General features: G+C 55.9%; 1 protein-coding gene across 4 annotated transcripts in view; it reads right to left on the bottom strand.

The window, feature by feature from the left end:
- Positions 1-14,570, bottom strand: part of LOC117646096 (ATP-binding cassette sub-family G member 1-like) — a 39,611-nt gene that overhangs the window by 19,004 nt on the left and 6,037 nt on the right. Inside the window, exon 1 of one of the 4 annotated variants that reach the window (XM_034386796.1) lies at positions 9,438-9,863. The exons of 2 other annotated variants lie outside the window; for them this stretch is intronic. The gene's annotated coding sequence lies outside the window, so the exon portion shown is untranslated. Of the gene's footprint in view, positions 1-9,437; positions 9,864-14,570 lie in introns of those variants that run through there. One more of the 4 variants, XM_034386793.1, reaches the window with a different exon arrangement.

Genomic DNA, 14,570 nt, shown 5'->3' with positions numbered 1-14,570 from the left:
ATGTGTGCTGATGTCACTGTTGCAGCTCGACGCTGCTGATTACCGTCTTGTCTTAATCGATACTAATTGCTCTGCGTACATCATTCATCCACAGTATAGTACACTGTCCGCCCCGACGACGCGGAGCACAAAAAGGCCAAGTGCCTCCTTCTAAAACAAAAAATAAAGATAAATTTGCAACGAGAGGATGGTTTTTTTTTAAACCGGAAATACCGAATGGTTGGTTATCCGGGTATATCGGGTGTCGGTACGGATAGTATTGTGGAGCCATAATACAGACGGAATTTAATTTGAAATACAGATGTTCTTTTCCGCAATCCAACATGTTGCACAACTACAAACTTGATTCCAAACGTGTACTATGTCTTCACGAAACTATCCGCGCGCAACGTACAGACCCCTTGTCTGTGAGGATTTTAGTGGGTTTTCCTCGACCCGGGGTGACGTTGCCCCATAAAGTAATTACGGGCTATATCCATGTGCACGTGGTGATACAATCAGTGCCGTCGTCTAGCACAATGTACGATGAGGCCGACACCACTAATCTCTTCCAGTCTTTGCTCCGGGAATGGGGCTATTTGGCCGGCCCGGCACGGCGCCGCCACTCGCCTCTTTTTGGCAGCGGGATAACAAGCAATGACAAGCCGGTGGTTTGGTCCAGTCCGGTCGGGTAGGTGCGCCTGGCTTAGCGATTAGGTAGCCCATGCAGAGGGGCCGGAGCCGAGCCACCCGACACCCGGCACTCCGCACTCGGCGTCTGGCCCGCCCGTCTGGCCCACGCGCCGCTCCGCCAGCGCGGCAGGCAGGCAGGACAGCCGGCCGCGCCGTAGACGAGTCGAGACAGGCGATCCGGACCGGAGCGGACCGGAGCCCTGCCGCCTTGCCGACCTGCCGCGCCACCGCCACGGTCAATGGCAAGGTTACTACACCGCTCCGACACACGCACACACGCTCACTCTCACTCACACGCGCGCGCCGGCCGCGCCGGGCCGCGTGTCGAGCTAAAGGCTTGGCGCAAATTGGCCGTACTATTGGCGTGTTTCTTTTTGAGCGCCGAGCAAGGCGTCTCCTAGCCTCCCTGTCCGCAGCCCCGCGGCCGGGCCTAGCCGGGCCCCAGCGCACGCCGCGGGGATTTGCACCGGGATTATTATTTGCACAGTCAAGCGGAGAGGACATCCTCCCTCACTCAAATTTGTCTCCGTGCCTTCGCTGCTGTTGTTGTGTAACGTCGTTCACACGCCAGTCAGTCTCGGCTTCCCCAGCGCGTGCCGGCCGTCGCCGTCGCGGCAGCTAGGCGGCAGGCCGCTAGGCGCGTCGACCCCGGGCTCCACCTCGCCGTCGCAGCCAGGGGGCAGCGCGTCACCCAAACGAATGGCTCAGTATGCATCACAGGCTATTGCAGTGCCACCTCAATGCAATCAGCCGTGTAGAGTACTCACTGAAATATTGTAATGTACTCGCTGATTATGCTTGTAGCATGTTCACTCAGCTCCAAGTACATCTGTATGTGTAGTACTTGCGTAAGTATGCACGTAATGCATCTAGTAACACACCTTGTCAAAGTTATGCAGAGTACACCTGTATGCGCTCTAAGGCAACTTTCGCGACCCCCCTCTAAATCCGCCCACTGGCTCCCCCTTCGACGGCAGGACAGTGTCGAGCGGCTCCGGGCTCGGACTTCCGTCAGTGGGATGGATAGGGAATGGTGCTTATCCTAGGTTCGATCCCCGCCCGTTCCCTAAGCCGGACCGGCCAGGCTGGGCCGGCAACTTGTTGCGACCGCTTGTCTAGCGCCGCTCGGCCGCTCGGCCGCTCGGCTCGGCCGCTCCGAGCGCAAGGTCGCCAAACCAGTTCGGCGTCGACGTCACGGCGCGTCACGGCGCGGCGCGGGGTCGGTGGCCCGCGCGCTGGCAAGAGCGGGCAGCGCCAGCGTCACGCCGGGCACGCCGGGTGGGCCGGTCCCCGCCGCGGTCCTCTCCGCCACCCCCACGTGTCTCACGTGGCAAAGTGCGGAAAGACAAGAAACAAGCGTCTCATCAATTCAATCGCAGACGCCCGTCCGCATTGCGCGCTAACGACGAGCGCGTGGAAGGGTATGTCTCTAGGATTGAAATCAACTACAGTAGGAAAATTAATTTGTACGTTAACAAGTTTCGAAAAAAACTAGTCTAGGAATTTTCCAAAGAACTGGATGGGGACAAAAAAATTGACTACGATCCTTGAAATGTCTAAAAAAAAACCCTACTGTGTCTCCACTTTGTTTCCGGCAGGTTTAGTACAAATTTCATTCCCTACTCAACGTATGCTAATTACCTCGCAACTTGAGTGCGCAACTTGCTCGACGTTTAGATGTGAACACGCAAAGCTAATTCTCAAATTAGCACATTCTGATGGCATGGCGGCCTATTGGAATCAATAAAACATCCTGACACCTTTACAACCATAATTTCGTTTTCTATTTTCCCGTCTAGCTGTGTTCATTAGTGTATCATCTGCTAAAAACTTTTTCCAACATTTGGTGACAAGTTTCCGCGATAAGTTCGGACCAGCCTCGCGTTGCCACTTCGCCCCCGCGTTGACGAGTGGCGCGGACTGCGGCGGCGCATCAGCGACAAGAGGCAAAATGTACACGTAATGAGTACTGATTTGCAGCCCATGTTTTTCCGCAGTCGCGTCGTGTCTCGACAAGGTTGCCTCTTTGTCTGCCGCTCTTTTTCTCTTTCTTCTCTCTTTGTTGCGGCATTTCGGCCGTCCGCCTCGGTCAGCACGTGGGGCCCTGAGTGTGCAACGCCCGGGGAAATAATTGATGGAGAGAGGCTGAAGAATTGGCGGCGCGCCACCTATCCCGCGTCAATCACCGAAGTGCTTAGGCCGCGCCTAGCCGCGCGGCCCAACAGGTGTCGGTACACAAATTGAAGCCTGCGCAGTGTCGCAGGTCATGCTTTCCTCAAAAAGGAGTCTCGTTGGCCTCATGGTGCCTACAAGAGACCAGTTTTGTCATTTTCAGCTCATTGTGACAGAGCTTGACTCGCTCTCCTTGGGTTTGCCCCTCAAGCGCCCTGAACACGTGAAGAAATTTGGTGCAGGCGCCGAGAACAAATAAGTCGTCAAACTTGGCTTGCGAGCGGAGGATTTGGTATTTGACTCCAACCAGAGACGAGGTTAAAAAGACTCGCTTCACAAGCTCTCGGCTCCTAGATAGCAATCTCTGGACCTGAGGTACACTCTGGTCACCTTCATTTCACAATTTTGATTCTTTCGACTGCTTCTTTAATTTTGAAATGTGTTGAGCAACTATGACGTCAAAAAACGTGATGACTCCCCTGTGGGGTTTGCCAAAGATCTGATTATTTTATTACTAAACGGAAGCTAACTGAACTTTCATGTGTATTTTTACTAGAATTTTAGTGGGCAATTTAAAAATATAACTATTACATCACCGTATAAAGTATTATTATGTGGCTGATCGTCCGATCCATGCCTACTGTATTTTCCTTGCAAGATAGGAGCTCAATGCTGTCAGAAATTTTAAGGTAATTATTCATTTATTCCGGTTATTATTACTCACGAAACAAAAACGTATTCGAATAAATGATAAGCAGAAAAACAAACTCTGTTGCTGACCGTTCCCTCATCCTTCTTCTTGCCTGTTTCTTTTTAGTAGCAGACATAGTAATCAATAACACAATGAGGTGGATGGATGAGAACGGTGTGGCCTGCCAGCCACACGGCAAAATGAATAAAGACGATACTTTTGCTGAGCTCCTATCTCAGTCTCGGGAAGCGGCATGGGCAAAGCTCCCCCGACAGGAACGCCAAGTACAGAGCGCACCGCGTGATGAGCCGAGCCGAGCCGACACAGGCGGCGCGGGCGCGGCCGTGAGGTGGACGGTGCGTGCGCGTCGCGGGGCCAATGAGAAGGTGGCGCGCACGGCGCACGCGAGGCACGCGACTAGCGTGCCAATCCCCCAAGTGTGTTAGGGTCACGAGGATCAACGCGCAGAAGCGTGCGCTTCGTCGCCACTTCGAGCGGCTGCTGCAGGGAAGTCCCAGTCCGCCGGAAAGCGCGCCGAGCAAGTCCAGTTTCGCAAAGGGGCCGTTGCTGTTGCGCTGCCCGCGCTGCCGTCAGTGCGGGACAGGCTCAGCCCAGGCCCGCCACCCTTGGTCACCAGACCATGCAATGCGCACTGCGCACCGAAGGACTGGCTCTCTTTGCCCAATCTAAGCAGCCAAGGATGAAGGCACCGACGCCAGGCCGAAGCAAAGGCAAGGCTACAGTGGCATCGTCAGGGGCGTAGCCGCGTAGGCTGCCTTCGGGCTTTGGCTTGCATCAGGCGCAGCGCGTCAAGCGCCCGAACGTGTTTTCACGCCGATTTTCATCCTTGAAACGGTATTACTACTATTTACTTTTGACGTCACTGAATTGGAAGGACGTAATGTGCGCCCCAGGGCCAATATTGCGCTATCGTTGGACGCATTCACATCTGTTCTCCCGAATTCTTACAAAAAAAACGTTAACGCTAACGCTAACGTGAAAGCAGATGATACTTGTGAGAATGTTTATTGAAATGTATGAATGTGACATTTTGTCAATTTCTTTCAAAGAGTAAACATTCGGAACTCTTTTTTTGACAAATCTCTTACGCATGGTAATTCATGAAAATGACAATTTTAGTACAACTTTTGAATATCCTAACGTGCCATGTTCGCAATGACGGTGGGACACTCATATGTCCGATACCACTTGTGTTGGGTATCATTTTCGTTGTTTCAACGCGAGGATGCACAATTTGGTGGCTAATCACATAACTATTCAATACCCATAAAAGTTGTGTTCGGTACTAGGGCAAGGCGCCTTGCGGCACGCGGCGTGTCAGCCACATCTCCAAGCGAGGCCGGCCGGCCGGCGCGCCACCCGAACCCGACCTCAAGATAGATAAGCAAGAGAGGCGCACACTGCCGACTGCCGACGCGCCGCTTCTCGAGAGGGGCAGGGGTTCGGGGGGCGCTGCACTATGCGTTCTACGCACTCAAGGCTCAAGTGCGTGTGTGTGTGTGTGTAGACTGCTGCGGGGTGTGGCGGGGCGCGGCGGGACGTGGCGTCTCGGCAAGGGAATGGGCGAGGGGGGCCGCTACGCGATGCGTGCTAGCAGCGTCCCGTAACGACGCGCAACGCGAGGGACGCACTTCATGAGTATACTAGATAACTGGGTGTCGAGGTTATACGCCGCGCGCGCAACTCGAGCCCACGCAGCCGCCCCGATTCATGGTGCGGCGGGCGACGGCGCGGCGCGGCGCGGCGCGGCGCGGCACGCTGCGGGCCCTCCGCTCATAATCTTCTAGGCAGGCCAGCCAGCCGCTGCCTTGCCAGCGAGGCGCTCGGCCTCTTCTAGGCTTGCTAGTCAGGCAACAAGGCAACTGCTGCCTGGCTAGCCGGAAACTCGGTACTCTCTGCACGAGAGTACAAGCACGCTGATACGTGAACGTATCATCTGCTAAAAAGAAAGAAAATGATTTGACAACGAATTTTGAGCAAAATACTTCTTAATTAACGAAGCATTACTTCGAATGACAAAGTATGTGATTCGCCTTATACATAAAACATATAGTTATGCTCGACGTACTTCGTAATGTTTTTTTACCGTGCGAATGCATGGTATTGCCTTAATTTGCGACGAAATGGCGCTCGAGCGGCAAGGATGGAGGTGCTCGCCGACCAAGGCGTGGCAAGGCGTAGCCGCGTAGGGAGGCCCTGACCACAGGAAGGCATGCCGACCCACGGCGGGCATGGCATCAAGGACGCGCCGGTCAGTGCCTTCGTTACAGCACCGAAGCCGCCCCTGCCGGCCTGCTCGTCGAGAGCGTCAACCTCGTAGCTATATCCAATTAAGACTTACGCCTGCGAGAGCGTGAGCGCGAGAGCGCGAGAGCGGTCGCCTGAGCGAGGAATCGGAGGAGTGGGGGAAGAGTTCCCCTCCAAACTCTTCCCCCACTCCTCCGATTCCTCGCTCAGGCGACCGCTCTCGCGCTCTCGCGCTCACGCTCTCGCAGGCGTAAGTCTTAATTGGATATAGCTCGTGTCGGGGGTCAGGCACTAGCCAAGCACCCCGCCCGGGGGGCAGCCCGGGGACGACGACGGCGCGCCACCACCTCACGTCCATCAGCATCGCCGCCTCCAGACGGGTGTGGAAAACAAGAAAAAAGCAACAAAAGTTCGATTGCGCCGATTACGAGCATTACGCGCTATGGTACGACGTGGGGAAATGAAATTACACATCCAAAACAACGAGGCACGCGGATTCACTCACACACACACACACGCACGAGAGGCTGCGGTGGCACCGTGGCGGTGCTGCCTTGAACCCGCGTTAATTCATGGGTTGCCCAATCACAGTTCTGGCCTGCCTTGCTTCGAGAAAGCGGCGCGGCACGGCTTTCCAATAACCAATAACGACGTGGCGCCCAGCGCATTTTGTATCGTGAGGTCTAGAGCGCGTTCGAGCAAAGCAACTAAGTGTCGCGCAAAGCTTCCAATTGCAGGTGTCTAGCTTGAAGTTAAGTGACTAGCTGAGCGAGAGGTTGCGCGGCGAGAGGCGCCACGGCATCGTCCCGGAGTCATTGTGCTCAACGCCGCGCAAGTGACACGTTCCCAGGGCGTCATCGGGGCCGCAATGGCATGGGCTCGCTAGGTTCAAGCTCGACTCACAGAGCCGACAAGAAAAAGTCACTCCGACAAAAGAGGCGTCGGAAAAGAAGGAGAGAAAATTCGGGTCCCAGGGTGTTAATCCAAGAGCGAGGCCCTTTGGAGTGTCCTCACAGCTGTGGGACTATGCTAGGCTTTCGTCACCCCAGCGAAACCTCTGACCGTCCCATTGGAAAGCGAAACGCGCTTCAAGCCAACTGGCATTCAATTTTCTCTTCTCGAATGAAACAAATCATGAAATTGAGAATCCAGGAGGGGGAGGGATAGCAGAGAAGCCTACTACTGTATCCACTTTCCTTTACGGACTCGCAAAGGTAATACGTAGTATCTTTTGAATCCCACTTGCAGTAGTGAAAAGAGTCTTATCTACAGGTGCTCCTGCACAATCTGGCCACCTTTATCTAGACGATAAATTCATAAGTTTGCACGCACCTCATAAGCCGCACACACGATTGGCAAAAAGAGATACTATGCATAATACACTGTCGAGTTTAAATTTGCGATTGCATGAGCGCAAGATTCGCGGCATTGAACTTGACAGATGCGAGACGTTAAACGTCGCAGCAGCGCGTGCCACAAAGCGCCATGCGCTTTGACGCCACAACCAGTTTGTCTCTTCGGCGGGCACTTCAGGCCGCAGGTGCAAACTTTCTGCCGGTTATACTTGACTGTGTAGGAAGGTTGCAAATTCCTTTAAGTCATATTGACGACCAGTTTTCTAAGATTTTAGCTAGCGTTTTCTTTTGTTGCTGTCCTGGCTGCGTTTTGCTCCAAAGTGTGACTCGCGTGCCTCTGCCGGCTCGGCCACCAACAGTCACTTGGTTAGGCGGGCTGGCCCGGCTGGCCGAGCAGACTCATTTTGAGTGGGTGGCCTCTCTCTCCCCCTCGCACTCATGGCCCGCCCCGCGCGACAAAGGCAGGCCGAAGAAAGCACTGTTCGGAGTCACTCCCCATCACTGCACCGAGGCCAGGGAAAAATAACCAATGCCCACGTTTTGAGAAAAGAAAACAAGAGCATAAAAACTTTTACAACGCGTGATTAGATAAAGGTTCTTCGATCGGCCACGACCCGAACGCCTTCCCAATTATAATGTAACTGAACTCAGAGTGCAGAAAAATCACGGAAGTGATAAAAGATTTTTTTGTGTAGGTTTTGTGGTTGTGCTGCCAAGCAACGATTGCAGAGAATTTGCATGTAGCAGCAACATCAATGAAAAATCTTGAAGTCTGTGCAGCCATACCGTAGCTTAGTTTCCTCGTGTGCTAAACTCCAGGACCATCTATGTTTTGGCTGAGACCATAACCACCCTCAACTGGTAGCAATAGTGAGTTTAGACAGTCGAGCAGTTTTGAAAACAGCCATGCAAGTCAACACAATGTGCTTTCCAGGACAATCTGGTTGTTTAAAACTGAGGGTAGCTATCTTCCCAAACGCAAAATATGCCATGAGTGTGTCAACGTGTCCAAACTTGGCATCTCCTAAACGGATCGAGTGATAAAGTTCTAGCTTAACCTACCCGGGTCGGAGCCGGAGTCTTATTTTCGTCTTTACTTCGGCTTATTTGGTTTCCACATAGAGTCCGTTTGAAGCGCGGCAGAAGACAAGAGCAATGGTCATTCAAGGCGCGCGCAAAGGTTAAACGAGGCGAAACAAAGGTTGAGAGCAGGCGAAAAAAAGACGCTGCGCAAGCTTTATCTTTTGCGTCTTGAAATTGTCTCTATCGCGTTTTGATTTAGGCTTGCGGAAGCCGAAAAGAAGGCGAAAAAAAGACGAAAAGAAGACTCGTACGAGCCCGGCAGAAGAGCCGAAAAAAAGACGAGATTGAGCGCCGCCGGCCTCCGGTCGGCAAAAGAGGTGGTGGGGGGCCAGCGACCGCACTGGCGAAAAGTAAACACAGCCTGCGCTTCGACGCAGCGTCGAACTATGAACCATGAGACTCGGAAATCGGTGCCGCAAGCCGCTGGGCCAGGGCGACTTGTTGGAGGTTGGGTGTCGTTGACGACAAACTCGACGGCTGTGTGGTGTGTCGGTTTAATATTATTTTACACTTCTTAATTTTTTGTATCGCCTTTACTGTTTGTGCTCTCTATCACCGTTTAGCGAAATCATACGCATTGAATAGATCGGACGATGAGTGAATGAATGGTATTGAACCGTCACACCACACAGCCGTCGAGTTTGTCGTCAACAGCCAGCCGCCGCGGCAGCGTGAGACAGGACTCAAGCTCAGACAGCCAACCTCCAACAAGTCGCCCTGGCCCAGCGGCTTGCGGCACCGATTTTCGAGTCTCATGGTTCATAGTTCGACGCTGCGTCGAAGCGCAGGCTGTGTTTACTTTTCGCCAGTGCGGTCGCTGGCCCCCCACCACCTCTTTTGCCGACCGGAGGCCGGCGGCGCTCAATCTCGTCTTTTTTTCGGCTCTTCTGCCGGGCTCGTACGAGTCTTCTTTTCGTCTTTTTTTCGCCTTCTTTTCGGCTTCCGCAAGCCTAAATCAAAACGCGATAGAGACAATTTCAAGACGAAAAAGATAAGCTTGCGCAGCGTCTTTTTTTCGCCTGCTCTCAACCTTTGTTTCGCCTCGTTTAACCCTTGCGCGCGCCTTGAATGACCATTGCTCTTGTCTTCTGCCGCGCTTCAAACGGACTCTATGTGGAAACCAAATAAGCCGAAGAAAAGACGAAAATAAGACTCTGGCTCCGACCCGGGACGTTACAACTTTGACTTAAACTTGCCGAACGCGTGGTGTTTTCGTCTCTGGCCGAGTTAGAGCCGCCGACTTGGTGTCTCCGCACGCTCCGCAGGCTTTGCGCACTTTGCACGCTTTGCACGCTGCACTCACTGAGGCTGAAGGAAGGTGCGGCCGGCGTGCGTCAGTCACTGCGAGGGCCTTCGGCGGCTGCCCCAGCATCCAGCCGGGATCCTTGGTCCTTAGCAGGGTGGCACACTGGCACGGTGGCGCACACTCACACTCAATCACTAACGCACACACACTGACGCGCGCGGGCGAACGCAGCGAACGCTCTACTCGGGCAGTGGTTCGGTGCGGGCGTACGCAGGCGTACGAGAGACGCTGCTTGAGCCTAGAGGCCTGGCTTTGCCGCAGTGCTTTGGCCGAGTGCCGGCGTGCTTCTGCGCCTGGGTTAGCCTGGGTTGGGGGTTCGCGGCGGACTGGTGGAGAGCGGCGCGCCGGCGCAGCCCGCGCAGCCTGGGGCCGGACCACGCGTCCCGCCCCGCCCCGCCCCACCACGCACGCCACAGCCGCTATCACGGGGCACTGCGGCCCGGCCCGGAAGGAGCAAGTGTCAATCTTTGTCTGGAATCGTACGGAAGTTTCGTGGAATTGGACAGGAAAACGATCTCGCAATGCGTCCGACTTCATTGATAAATAAATAAAAAGGCAGACAGGCATGCGGGTGTGTCACGGAGTGCCGGTCCAAGGCGATACGGCCCGTATCATACGGGGCGCCCTCTCAAACAAGCCCCACCGCTCTGTGAGCCCACATGTGGGCCAATCGGAAGAACACAAAACCTACTGGCGTTGAGAAAACATTGGCTGACTACGACGCCAGCGAAAGGTCTTCTGGGCACCGTATGAATGAGATGGTGCGTTGTCACCGCGCCACCCCGCGCAGGTACCGCCTCATCATCGGCGCCAGCGCCAAACCTGTGGCCTGCGGTCCGAGTGCGGTCGGCATGGCCATGGCCACCTCCGTGGCCTGTCGGCGCGTGCCGCTTCCCCAGCCAAAGCCAAAGCCGTCGCGGACGTGCCCAGTCACCCAACCGCAGCATCATGCGCAGCATCGCGGCCCAGTTGCGTGGCCAAAGGCTTGGCTCGCCAAAGGTTGGCTAAAGGCTTGGCTGGCCAAAGGCTTGGCCAAAGGCTTGGCTCGCCAATGGCTTGGCTCGCCAAAGGCTTGGCTAAAGGCTTGGCTGGCCAAAGGCTTGGCCAAAGGCTTGGCCAAAGGCTTGGCCAAAGGCTTAGCTGACCAAAGGCTTGGCTAAAGGCTTCGCTTGCCAAAGGCTTGGCTAAACGCTTGGCTGGCCAAAGGCTTGGCTGGCCAATGGCTCGGCATCTGCAACGCCCTCCGACCCCCACACTGACGGGCCGACGGCCGCCCCCAAGGCCTCAAGGTAGCCCTGTCTGCCAAGGCCTTATCGGTGACGGTGTGCCCCGGCCCGCCAGGCCCGCCAGGGACAGATAGGGTAGTTGGCGCGAACAAGGCCTTTGTGCCACTTTTGTTGGCCGCCCTTTTCCCCCTTTCCTATCGTCGACTTTGAAAGAAAGAAACGCCATCAGCACAAAACAAGATTGAACGAAAGAAAGTTTTTGGTGCTGTCATTCAGGTGGGTACACACGGACGCGGTGCTTTTGGAATCTTTCTTGCACCACACAAGTTATTGGCGGATTGTAACGCTGATGACGTCTTCGGCTTCACCATGGCTTGGCGCTGCACTGTATCGACAACCACTTAGGATACCTGCTCTTTCACACCCATAGAAACACTGCCGCTGCTCGCGCTGCGCACACACTAAGTTGCTGTGGTGCACTCTGAACCGGCGTCCCGCTGACGCGCTGCCGTTTAAAGCGGATAACAAGTCCTTTTCCTTTTCCTCTTATTTCTATTCGAACCGCCCCGGCTCGGCACACCAGCCAGCCCATTTCCGACGGTTCTTCAGAGACGTACCGGACGGCGGGGAAATTCCCCCTGCGACCTTCAACTTTGTGGCCTCCACGATGCGGACCAGCTCGACTTAGTTGTCATGGGGCAGTCTCGGTGACGTCGAGTAAAATTAGCAATCCTGATTGCCACAATGATGCAAAATGAATCCCAAACGCTGAAAGCATAGAAATGGTGCGGCCAGTTCAGTCTGTCTCCCCCGGAGAGTGCCGGTGAGTGCGAGAGCGACCGGGCCGACGACAGTACGGGGATCTCAAAGAGCGCTGAAGCCACCGGCGCTTTCCATCGACCTGCCTGGAGGCAAAAATAAAAATCTCGTTGCCCCCCCTGCAGGGCCCTGTCAGATGAACAGCCTAAACCCCGATCGTGCGGAGGGGTCAGAGAGGTGTACAGCCCAGCCCGAAACCCCGGCCGGGCGGTGCGGGCGGAGCGGCCTGTGAGTCAGGCTGTGGCGGCGTGGGCCGGGCTGCTGGCTCGATAGTAGCTCGAAAGATTGATGCCAGGGTTATTGCATCGGGCGCGCAAGCAGTGGCAAGCAGGCCAGTGGAAGAATGGTCTGCGGATCCGCCAAGGCGCGCCAAGGCGCCACCAAGGCCCGCGACCCCGCCCCGCGGCACCCACCCGGAACACCCAAACGTTTGCCGAGCAAACAGCGCACTTTTCATTTATTGATTTTCTTCGCATTTCGCGTCAATACGTCCACGACAGGCAAAGCAAGCGCAGCAAAGTGCACCGTCACAGTATTTTGACTCGCGGGACGAGTGCGTTGCGGGTTCGACGGCCAGTGTTTTCCCTTGGCATTGACCCCCTGGTCGGGATGGCCGGCTGGCCACCCTCTCGCGAAGGTAATGACGACAACGAAAAGAACCAGTTCGTGACGTTGGAGCCAAAGGGTTGCTGCTTGGGCAGGTTTCACGGGTAGGCGGAGGACAATGGCCCTGTCGACGTGCGTAAGGCTGCGAGCAGATGCACCCCCCAGGGTCCGACAACGCACGACCATCCCAGCGATGTTAGTAATTACGTCGCCTCATCCGGCTCGCCTGAATTCAAGGGGTTGACCACTCAGCTCAGGAGTACACAGGATTACTGATTACCAGTGATTACCTACAAACATACTCAAAAAACTCCATAATTTTGGCCAGCTAAGAGCATTTTGGCATAATTTAATAAGAAAACCCCCCAAAATCCGATGAAAACGGCGAAACTAGCCAGTTTTGGTGTGTGATTACCAATGATTACCGGACGAAGTGTACACACGATTACCAGAGTGGGTAACCCCTTGCCTGACTTCGAAACACAATGTAGAGCGGCAGAGCCTCTCTACAGTGTGCCGCACCGAGCGAGCCAGTGAAGGGCTTGTGGCGGCCGCACGACGCCTAGTACACGTAGTACACGTGGTACACGTAGTGGCACTTGTGCTCGGCGAGGCGGCGGCCGCAGAGCAGCACCGCGGGGCCGGCGCGGCCCCATCACGGTGAGGCCCTCCGAGGCCTCCTGAATGAAGGGGGCGCAAGGCCAAGGCCCGCCGAGGTTCGCCGAGGTTCGCTGAGGTTCGCCGAGGCCCGCGCGCGGCCTCGCGTGCACTCCGCGTGCCGGTGACGCAACGCGCCACGCCGCGAAGCGCGAAATTCAGAGTCCGACCGCGATATCGTGGCGAACACACACACACACACACACACACACACACACAAACAAACACAAAAACACACACACACACACGGCCAGCCTCGAGGTGGAGGCGCACGTGCTGGCGCAAAGTGCAGCCATAATTAGGACAAATGCACGCCAATTAGACCCGTAAATGAGCCCCGCGGTCACGTGTCCCGAAAAGAATGAACCGATCGTCGTCGCGCTCTGAGGATCAGTCTAGGGTTTCTTCTTCTTTTTGCGTTTTCGGCTTCGCATTAGACGAGCCGCGGCAGTAAGTGGAGTAAACAGTGGAGTAAACAGTACCGCGACGAGATTGCCCCCCCCCCTTTTTTATTCGCTTCACAATCAGGCCTTCCAATTCATTAAGTCGACCTTTGCGCGCCTCAAAGCATCACGAACAGCCCTCAGTCTGGGTGGACCGAGCCGTCTCGCTGTAATGTTGTTGTTTCAAGCACTTTTCGGGGCTCCGCTGCACGCGGAGGGAGAGCCTCCCTTGTGAGACACGCGGGGCGCGGCCAGCAAAAGGCGAGAGAAAGGGGGAAGGGGGCTCTACACCAGGCTAGGCCAAGCCAGGCTTGGCTTGCGAAGCTAGCGATAGCCGGGTTGATAGCCGCCCTTCCCGCACCGATTTCGTTGAGGCTCACTCCATCGAGTGCGTCTGTCTGCACCGCGCCCGACTGCGTCGACTGCGTCCCGCCGGGAGTTGACTGACCGCGGCCTAGCCGCCCCGCCCTGAACGCACACTCCGCACCGCGCGCCTCGCCCCCGCGGCGAGTCCGAACGTCCTTGATGGCCTCGTCAAACTTTTCATTGCCGGCAGCAGAGTGTGCAAGCTTTAGTAATTGCAGCCGGTCTTCTTTTGCCCCTTTTGGGGCGGCGGCCAATGCGACGCCGCCGCGCGGTTGGACGGGGACATGCGGCTCCGGACGGCCGCGCGATTGAAATGCAAGGTGCCTCGCCTCGCCTCGCCCGCCTGCTTGTCCGCGTGCGCGGCGTGCGCGGTACACGCCGAGTGGACTTCCTTGTCCTGCAGTCACTCCGCGAGCACCGCGCGGTCGGCCGTCTGCCTCTCTCGCACGGGAGAGAGGGAGAGAGAGGGAGAGAGAGAGAGAGAGAGAGAGAGAGAGAGAGAGAGAGAGAGAGAGAGAGAGAGAGAGAGAGAGAGAGAGAGAGAGACGCCTCCGACTGCTGGCGACTGGCTTGACGGGCAGCTCTGCCTCCTCCGCCCCGCGTCGGCGTCGGAGGGTCAGTGCACCGAGGCTAATAAATGCGTAGCACCTGCGCGACGAGCGCATCCACGCCGGTCCACTCACTGGGGGCCTGGCGGGCCCCGGGCCGGGCCCCCGGGCCGGCTACCCGAGATTACCCGTTACCCCGCAACGCGGCGCCTATTACGGCGCCGAGGTAATACGCGTCTCGTCAAAATCACCGTACTTGTCCGAGTCGTTGACTCCAAGTCTCCGGAGGGCGACCGGCGCGCTGTTCACCTCAATAAAATGCTTCGTCGTAAAAAGGTCCAGGACAGGGCACACTCTA

The sequence above is a fragment of the Thrips palmi genome, unplaced genomic scaffold, assembly GCF_012932325.1.
Source record: "Thrips palmi isolate BJ-2018 unplaced genomic scaffold, TpBJ-2018v1 HiC_scaffold_19, whole genome shotgun sequence".
Lineage (NCBI taxonomy): Eukaryota > Metazoa > Arthropoda > Insecta > Thysanoptera > Thripidae > Thrips > Thrips palmi.
Note: the sequence above shows the minus strand (reverse complement) of the source record. Positions and strands in the feature narration are given on the sequence as shown.